The sequence below is a fragment of the Pogona vitticeps genome, chromosome 1, assembly GCF_051106095.1.
Source record: "Pogona vitticeps strain Pit_001003342236 chromosome 1, PviZW2.1, whole genome shotgun sequence".
NCBI classification, from domain to species: Eukaryota; Metazoa; Chordata; class Lepidosauria; order Squamata; family Agamidae; genus Pogona; species Pogona vitticeps.
In genome coordinates, this window is record NC_135783.1 from 212,868,849 (window position 1) to 212,879,588 (window position 10,740).

Below are 10,740 nucleotides of genomic sequence, written 5' to 3' on the forward strand. Positions count from 1 at the left end.
ATGGAAATTCATAGGCTGATGGTCTGTCCGTTTGTCCTTTCCTTCCTGTAAAACTGCTTCTTGCATTGTGGAACTAATTTTTCTTCCATAATGAATACTTCCAGCTTTTTGATGCTCCAAGATGCAGACATCCAGATTCTTAAATGCTATCACACTAAGTTAACCAAGTAATTTGTTTCTGAGTTTGAGACAAATAATACTGGACTGTACTTTTTCTAGACAATATGGACTGGCACTTTAACTTCACAGCTAATATGATAATCCACATAGACATTTTTTTAAAGGTGTAGGGCAGAAAGACAACTCTGATATCCCGGCCTGTTTGATAACATGCCACAACTCAAGTTAAGCAGGTGGCAGGGTGAAATATAAAAGGATTACTAGACAAAGAATTTTTATTTCCTGGCTTGTGCCTGCAGGGGAGAAATTATGAAAGCAAAGCAAAAAACTGACAGCCAAAGAGCGTCCAGGATTTTTAAATGAAGTGGTCTATTGTTATTTTTTAAAGCTATGCAAATTGTAATCACTTTGCAGATAAAAAGAGCTCATTGCAAACAGAGGAAATTTCCAAACATAATTAGTAACAGTGGTGTTTTGTTTATCTTAAATTTAAAAAAAATAAAAGCTTAGTATAACTTACGGGAAGTTAGGTTGGATCACATTTTTATAGCAGAATTCTGGTTCGTTTTCTGTTTTTCCAGATATAAAGCATGAAATATTTGGATACTGGTTGTATTCATTATACAAATTCTGGAAACTGAATCATGTGGAAATGATCCTGTTTCCCTCTCTTTTTTTGTAGTTGTATTTCATAGGAAGTCATGTATGTTTGTGTGTGTGTGTGTGAAACACACACACACACACACACACACACACACACACACAAACACAAAAACACACACACACAGAGAGAGAGAGAGAGAGAGAGAGAGAGAGAGAGAGAGAGAGAGAGAGATTTACTTTCAAAACTCCTGAAGATGTTAATGCCAACATCAGGGACCCCTCTTTTATGTCCCTAATAAGCAGATATATATAAGTCCTTAACTTCACAGCAGGCACCTATTTGAGAGGCTCACTCTTTAAGCAATAGGTACCCCTTGCATTTCTGAAATTAATAAAGTTGGAGCCTCAAATGTCAATTATTTGCTTTCCTATTTTCATAGGTGATTTCACTAAGCAGAAGCCCTTGCTAATCCCGCGTTCACATAGATAGAAGGTCAAAGTTGGTCAGTGAGCCAAGAAATACCATATCAGGGTTTCTTTCCTCTCCAATTGAAAGAGGCATAAATTGTGGAATTAGTGTATTGATTGAAGGCTACAACTTCAAGCAATCAGTTTTTTCTGGCTTGACAAGATTATTTTATCCTACTTTTCTTTTATTATTATGTGTTGTATTTGAGTCATCCTTCAGGCAGATGAAGTGACAGCTTGATTTAACTCAATAAAATCCACCAGTTAGGAAACCTACTGAGCCGAACAAAAGAAGCAAACGACTGCAAGGGGAAGGTGCACATTTAGTGTAAGCAAGCATAACCCACAGAAAGGAGAAAATATTAACTGAAATTATGGCTCTAATCAATGCATTTCTATGGAAACTTGGGAGGAATATGTAAGACCTTCTCACGGGGCAAGCTGGTGCAAATCATGTCGACCCCCCCCACTTTTGAAATCTTATGAAAAACTTTTTTTTAATGTTTAGTGGAAAAGGAAGACCACATGTTTTTTTCATACCTATGTTTTCAGTGTAATTGCAAATTAGATTGTACCCTTTAAAAAAGCTAGAGTTCTGTTATTTTGAGTGAAGCTAAAGTGGTGCCTCGACTTACACATGCGAACAATTCAACTTATGAACAGCTCCGTTCACATAATTTTGCTTCTACTTGCGAACGGCACTTCGACTTACGAACAAAAAAGCGGAAAAAGCAGGAAATGCACTTGGGACTGCCACCGGTACTGCCTGGTACTGTAATTTTAAAATGCAAAAATTGGTTTAAAAGGTGCTTGGTTTAAAGCTGCTTGGTTTTAAAGGTGTTTTGTTTAAAAGCTGTTCGTTCTCTCTCTCCTTTCCCACCCTTTTTTTTTAACCTTAGGTCATTTTAGGTTAAAAAAAATTCTCCCCCTAGTGGTGGAATACAGATTAAATGCTTTTGCATTAGTTCCTACGTGAACGATACTTTGACTTACAAACCGTGCCTCGACCTAAGAACCAAAAACAGCTGGAACGGATTAATCGGTTTTCAGTGCATTCCTATGGGAAATGCTGATTTGACTTACGGACGTTTTGAATTAAGAAATTCATTCCAATACGGATTAAGTTCGTAAATTGAGGCACCACTGTACTAGATAGCTGACTGGTTTAGGTATCTGGCTGTGGAGTCAAAGGTTAGGAGTTCAAGGGGCTGGGCTTGATGATCCCTAAAGCCCCTGTGGTCCCTTCTAGCTCTGCAGTTTAATGCTGCCGCTGATGAAAACAGCTTTTTTTGTGTGCCGTACTTTCCTGAGTATTCAAATGGTGCCTGGATTTCCTCAAACAAACACTCATCTTTTAGAACGGCTTATGCCATGAGGGAGGGAGTGGCAAAAACAGGAGACACCCTTTCTTAAGGAGACAGAGGAAAATTTAAAAAATGGAAATAAGAAACAGAAGTGGACAAGGGGTGTCTGTCACAAAAGGTAGTGCATCTTCATCTCCTCACAGAACAGGCCTGTTTGAGGTTCCTGGCAGTCAACCAGGATGTTCCCCAGGATGCTACGGTGTTTAGAACTGAAGCCAGACATTCTCCATGCCATTTTCCTCTTCCACTATCTTTCTAAACCCTATATAGCTGAATTTTTGTGTGTGAGAGAATTAATCAATTTTTTAAAACATTTGTTGTGCTTCTGCAAGTCTTTTGGCTCTTTTTTTTTAACTAACCTATTTTGGCCTCCATCTTCATTGTCTGCTACTGCAGTGGTTTCCATGTTTGTGACTTAATTTTTAAATCTTTTTTTCTGTGCTAGGGATGTAAATCCTGACTCAGGTCTTCCTCTCACAGTAATTACAACTGCGTGGGAATTTTGCACCCCCCCATGTGTGATGGTGAGGTATTTTTTGCGGGGGGAGTGGAGGTAGTCTCAGAGAGACTATTCAGACTTTCAAGACTAATTGTGAAGATTTCTGTAGAGTGTACAACATTGAAAAACTGTGGTAACTATTGCTTTGGCACATGGAGCGATACCACCAGTTGCATGGATCAGAGAACATTAACATCTTTGTGATCAGTCAGTTCATGCTTGATGCTTGTTCAATTAGCTTTACCATGGGAAAACATACATATATCACACAGAGACATGTTGTACTGTATAAACTGTGGAAAACATGTTGAAAAAAAGGTCTTCATGGTTTTCATGGTGATATCTCTTGCAGGGCATGAGGATCTCTCCACAGACTGCCCCCAAATCAACTAAAATCAAGGCGATGGAATCCCCCCCCCCACATCCTTATGTTACACAGGTAATTTTGAATGGGGATCCATTAAGAGTAACAATGACTATTGACAAAACAGTGTATTTGACTGTCGGGAGCAGGGAGCACTGTCCCTCACCTAACCCTAATCCGATCCCATGGAGCAGAGTTCAAGATAAATTGCTCCTAACAGAGAGGCAGAGCAGAGATCATTGGAATGAGTGTCTTTAAAATTTCTAATTGACTGCTGGCCTCTATTGTTGTTTGGATGGATTTACCTGGAAAATATTTCAAATATTTTGACAGTGTTAGTGTGTAAGACCTGAGAGGTGGGGAGTTACGATAGAGCTTTATTTTCATTCTGTTGGAAATGGATGTGTTACCATGCTTTCAGTGAAAGCCTCTAAATCTCTTCTGGCTAATATTGAACTAACAAGATTACCCTCTCTTTCTGTTTTTCTCTCTTACCTGTTATCTTTCCATTATCAGCAGGTTGATGCAATGGCTGTCCATTTGTTGGTTGACAAGGGTGGCAACCTCTTCCTCTTCTCTTTCTTTCTGAAACAACCCATTCTAGTAATTTTGCTCTGTGATTTGCATAGCAGATGAACTCTTAAGAGTTGCTGGATAAAATAAACTGTAAATACAGCAGTTTTAAATTTTGCACCCTACAACTGGGGCATCATATAAAAAAAACTACAGTATGTCATTTCTCAGCTTGTTGATAAAACTCTTTAACAACTTAATCCTGATTTTTTAAAAGATAGCATAGTAGTTTCCCCCTCCTCCTCTTCCTTTTGCTCATTGTATCTGTTTTTGCTCCTTGTAGACAGAGTTTTTATCCACTCTGGAGTATCTAACTCCTTGTTAGATGGGAAATAAAATTGAGCAATGCATTTCTCCCACTTTTTCTCATAGATTCATTGAATGACCAAAGCGGTGAGGAAGAATATACATAATTGAGGACTGATTGTTGCATCTTGTTAGCTGCAATATTTAAATGATCCATCCCAGAAATGTCTGTAACTAATTGTTTGGCAATGTACGCAGTGTGATTAATACAAATGCTAGGTAGGACCTTTTATTTTTTGCTGTGTTTTGAAACCGATGGTGGAAAAGTACATCTTGGTATTTTCTGCTCCAAAGTTAACAGTCTCACTAATGTGGATTTATTACCCATGCAGAGAAGCAGTGGAAAGAAATAAGAATGAATCTTCTCACTATCTCATCTGATTATTTTATAATATCTATTTCTTCTCTGTGTAGAGCTCCCCTAACATAGATGTTTCTAAAGCTCCATGCACATAGTCAAGTGGTGGTGGAGGGGGCACTAGCAGGGAACTACCGTAGATCAGATCCACCAGCCTCCTCCCCAATCTCCATGCAGTGATTAAGATCACAGCTTGCAGTTTGACCTAATTAGCTGTTCATTCCTCATGTGTAACATGCCAGTAACACATTACTTATTAGTGACACAACATGGACACATTATTTGGAATGGCTTTCAAAGCAGTTAAAAAGAACTGTACTAAAAGACCAAAATATCCCCCCCCCCACCAGTGATCCTGGAAAAACATTTGGGCCAGAATCCTGTTAGCAAACATGGGATCTGACGACTCTGCGGGTGGAACACTATGTTTCCAATTTCAGACTTGCAGCTACGCAAACCAGAGAACACCACCTGCACAGCTGGCCAAAAGAGAGAGAGAAAGAGAGAAAGAGACAACGCCATGTGTTGTTATATTTTTTTACCTGTGAATAAAACAAGGAGAATTACACCAGTAGCGTTTTGAAGTTAAACCATTACTAATTGGATCTTCTTCATTTAGCTGGATTCTGTGTTTGTATTCTGCTCGTTTCTCCTGATCGTTGGGCTTGTTTGTAAAAACAAAACAAAAAAAGCTGTACAGTTTTTCCTTCACTCTATCCCCAGGTTATATTTAATTATACCAGTTTAGAAAATTACTTTATGTATATATATATTCAAGCCAGAACAGTGATCCATTCCAGTAGCCGTGGCTCTGTAGGGTCTCAGATGGGAGTTTACTTCCGTCTCGGCTCCCCTTTGAGATTGATCCCAGTGTCTTCTACATGCAAAGATTAAGGAGCTACCATGAAGCCACAGCTTATTCTTTAACCTTTTCCTTCGTGGTTCTGAAGCGATACCCTGGCTCACAGATGCTTATTCTAGTCTTATATTAATTTTTCCTTCAAAAATGCATTAGGGTTTATTTTCAGGGGATTTTTTTTCATGTACAACAATCTATATTTATTCAAATACAGTCAGGTCATCTTCTTCTGGTTGCTGCACAATGGTGGAGGGCAGGGTTTCTCTTAACTAGGGCTTATATTTGGGGTAGGGCTTATATTACGAGCATCCTGAAAAATCCTACTACGGATTTTTAGCTTTCATAGGATGACACAGTTTGCTAGTTCTGTCTGCTGCAAGACACAAATATAGCTGGAGTAAACTGGAATTTTCTCCCTCTTTTAAGTCACCGACATCCCTGGTCCATGCAGAGTAAAAATAATTTAAGGTCAGTGGAATGATGCTCAAGTAAGGCTTCTAAATTTGAGGCTAATGATTTGTAGAATTATGGCTTTCTTGATCATTTCATTTCATTTTCAGTACTTAAGATGCTGTAAAAGCATGAGAGAAAAATATATGTCACTGGAGCATTCACTTCAGACACTAGATTCTGCATGAATCTAAAACCATATTTTATAACACTGAAGTGGTGGTCCCATATTAACACTTGTTACCCTGTGTATAATTTTCCTCCTATTTTTTCTTTAATATTACCCCCTCCCCTTTCACAAGCATTGTATATGCTCCTGCAGACTCCCTTAGCTTGTAAAGCTAGATTAGAGTCTTTAAGAAAAATTGGCTACAAATAAAGCTTCCCCACTCCTTCCCCCAAACACTTTCTCTCTGCTTTCATTTACTTTGACTAAATGTGCTTAAACCCTTTTAACCTTCACCATAAAGGCCACAAGATATTTTGTTTGTATGGATAATGGTTATTTGACATTTGGGTATACAAAGTGACCCTATTACCATGCTATTGTGTTGAAAAGTAAGGTGAAATTAACAAGAGAAATGTTTATATTAGTGATGTAGGAACTGGATTCAGGAATGTTTAAGCCATAGCCCTCCCTTGTTCTCCAATGCTCAGAAGTAGCTGAGATGTTGTCTGATTTTGCTGCAGTCTATTTGATGTTATGTGTGTTGTCTGTCTAACTGAACTGCTTAATTGTCTCCTTTAGGAGAGCTTCTAGGTACACTAAAACCCAAGGCTCTTCTTCCTACTTTGCTCCTGGAGGAGGGGAGCAGATGGCATGTCCCTACATATTAACTCTCCATTGATTGGTTCACGCCATATACATTTGACCAATATCAGCATTAAAACATGTACAGTGGTGCCTCACAAGATGAATGCCTCGCGGGAAGAAAAACTCACAAGATGAACGGGTCTTGTGAGTTTTTTGGTGCTTCACAAGACAGGCCATCTTGGATATTTTCTTGTGAGGAGGGTATCCCACAGAAATGCATTGAAATGAGAGTTGGCAACCAGCAAGTCGCCTTGGCTGCCGCCTCTCCAAAATGGCTGCCACCTCTCTGCTGTTTGGCGCTCTGCTCACACAGAGTCCAGCTGTTCCGGGGCTACCAAGGCACTGTGAGGAGCGGGGCTCAGTCTACTGTACCTGGTAAGTGACTTTTTTCTGACTTTTTTTGTTTCTGACTCCCCCCCATAGGAATGCATTAATTAAATTTCAATGCATTCCTATGGGAAACTGCACCTCACAAGACGAACTTTTTGCTAGATGGCATTAACCTTGGAAAGGATTAATTTTGTCTTGCGAGGCACCACTGTACTTAGTGCATCACATAATCAATGCACTCTGAGCAGTGCTCACTTCCAAATGTATGCCTATTTTCAACACATGGCATACCTAATGGTATCCATCCTCACTGGTGGCTTCACTTCTCTCAGATAGCTGATTTTTTTCCTGCACTGAGATTGTGCAGATTGCCCCAAAGCCACACAGACTGGCTCTACTCGCAGGAGGCACAATGTGGCACAATTAAAGTCTTAACCTCTAGCTCTGTAGCCAGAGATCTAAACCACTGAGCTATCCAACCAGTTGTTAACACCTTTAATAAGGGTTATATTGATTTTTCATTTAACTTTGAAGCCTTCTTATCCACGACCCACCACATATCCAACTGCTCCTTATTACTCAATCCAGTCCCATCCAGCCTGTCAGGAAAAGTGGTAGAGGTTGGTTAAAGGGCTTTTTAGTGTAGATACCCATGGAATGAATGGATGAATGAGGACCAGAGATGGGGTGGGGGGTGGAACCTGTACTAGGTGGTTTGTATCTGCTTTCATTAGACTGCCTCTCTCAATTGGGTTGACATATTTTTATATTTTGGTGTGCGTGCTTGCATTGTGTATGTATTTCCCTATATAACAGTTTTCAGAACACTGTGTGGTTTGACAATTTGTGCCCATTCATCCTTCAGAAGAACACATCGTGTTCAGTGGCTCCCAGCCCCACCTCCTCCATTGAGTGCCCACTCAGAGGCAGCGCCCCAGCTTCCCTGCCCTGCCTCCTCTGGGTGCTGCCTCTGAGTGGGTGCCTGACAGAGGAGGGACAAATTGGTATGAACTGACAAGCTGGCAGTCTGTGCCCATCTCTAATTAAAACCCATGGAGAGTCATTTCACATCACAGCTTCTGTTATGACCACTAGACACAACACTGTTGTTGAATATAATATAGGCACTGTAAATGGGGCTTTCTGTATGTAAAATGAGTGGGCATGTGTTGAATGGGAAAAGATAGCAGACTCCTACCCAGAAGTACAAAGGCCTCTTTTATTCAGACATGGTGGCTTGTATAGTTTCTCTAAGTGGTGAACACAGAGTATGGCTACACCTGGATGCTGAACAATACTACTACTTCACTCATTCCTTGAAGTGCAGCTAGTTTCTCTCATCAAATCCCCTTTGTGTGTGTGTAAGCATATAGGTATGGGCAGAGTGGCTCTGGCTCTGAAAAATCTGAAAGCAGTGTGTGCGTGTATAACGAAATAATGCATGTGGTAGGGATTACTGTGATTGCCATTGATAAAACTGAGCAGCAAAGGTAACAAGAAAGATCTGCTATAGTTTTTCTTAAATAGTGTAGAACTGTAATAATCTTGATATGCATCTGTAGTGAGCAATGATTTTGAATACATTGAATGGAATTTCTGATAATCTGAAGGTGGGAGCTGATTCCATGAAGTTGCTGATATCCTTTAGAAGTGCTTTGATCCTACTTTCATCAATATTGTTTGGTTGAAGGTTATCAGGGCTGGACTATATGTTGTAAAGAGCCTGTTGTTAGAAGTAACACCTTGTCAAAGTGTTAAAAGCCATATGGTTGCAATCCCGTAAAGAACTGCAATCCTTTGCTTTGCTGTTGAACACTAGCTTGATTTGCAATTCTGATTGCTCAGATACATGCTGGGAGAATGCCTGGCTGTTAAACTATTACATTCTCTTTTAATGATTTGTTTTTGCCTTTAAAACACTATAAAATGGCCACCCAAACACCTCGAGACACCAAAATGGAAGAGAAGCTTCCCCTGACTCTTCTCTACAAGTCCTGCAAGTTTGGTGAAGTTTGGGTTTTGGATGTCCAGATTATGTACCCACAAAGAGTGTTCCCCCCCCCCAGGAAACATCCTCCCAGGCACCTAGAGACATCAACATTGCAGAGAAGCTTCCCCATCACGGCTTCACCAAACTTGGATATATTACCGTGTTTCCCTGAAAATAAGACAGGGTCCTTTGTTAATTTTTGCTCCCAAATTCATTAGGGCTTATTTTCAGGGGCTGTTTTATTTTTTTTTATGTACAACAATCTACGTTATTCAAACACAGTCATGTCATCTTCTTCTGGTTGCTGCACAATGGTAGAGTGCTTATTTTTAGAGTAGGGCTTATATGACAAGCATCTTGAAAAATCCTACTAGGGCTTATTTTCAGGTTAGGTCTTATTTTCAAGGAAACAGGGTATAGAGGAGAAGCATGGGAAGCTTCTCTGTGATGTTGGTGTCTCTAGGTGTCTGCAGGGATCATTCCTGGAGGGCTTTTCTTTGTGGATTTATAACTTGGACATTCAAAACCCGATCTTCACCAAATTTGGAGGGATTATAGAGGAGAGCCAGAAGAAGCTTCCCTGCAAAGTTGGTGTCTCTAGGTGCCTCTGGGGCTGTTTGATAGCCCAACAAATAAATTATCCCTAAAATTCATTGATTTATACTTGTCAGGGACATTGATTCATAAGAATTGACAACTTAGCAATTTTTAATTAATTTTGCCATTTGTTTTTCAGTTTGTGCCCACCTCTATTTACAACAAATACAGTTGGAACATGGAATGTGAAATGTATGAATAAAAGTAAACTGAGAACCATGAAGCAAGAAATGGAGCATTTAAATATTTTAGTACTTGGTGTTAATGAATGAAAATAGACTAGACTGGGCATTTTCAGTCAGACAACGACAAGGTGTTGTATACTGGAAATCACAAACTCAGAAGAAACAGAGTGGCTCTAATAGTTAGGCAAGGTATAGCATAGGCAGTTAGGGACTATAGTTAGAGATGGGGGTGTTCTTATATGAATACAAATATCCCCGCACAGGTGGCGTTAATGAGGATCCATCCCCATGGGGCTGGTTGATCCACTCACAGATCTGCTGTGGATGCAGACAGCGCGATTCTACAAGCGGCTCTGTGGTGCGCTAGCCGCTCGCCACTCTTCGATCTTCCAGTGAGGCTTGTCCTCCCGCCTCCTGCCAGGAGTGGCGAGTGAGTCGCACGCTGTGGAGCCATTGGTAGAATTGCGCCATCCGCAGTAGATCGGTGAGTGGACTGTCCGGCCCCATCGGGCCGGATCCTCGTTAACCTCACCTGTGTGGGGATATTCATACATGAATACAAATGCCCCCATCTCTAATTATAATGCAAAGACTGACCAAATAATATCAATCAGGCTTCTCAGTAAACCTTCCTTTAGGGGCAGGTTGGAGGACCCACCTTCGGAGTATGGCAGGCTGCAGCATTACAATGAAAGTGCCTTGGACTCTGCATGCTAGTGCATTCCTTCTGTTCCATAGAGTCTGCCTGTGCCAGCCTATCAGCTTGCTGGTGCATGTGTGTGTGTGGGCAGGTAGCAGGCCCGTGGCTCATGGAAGGGAAGCCAGGTCTGCTTGCTTTGAAGATGGATGTTGTATGCAGC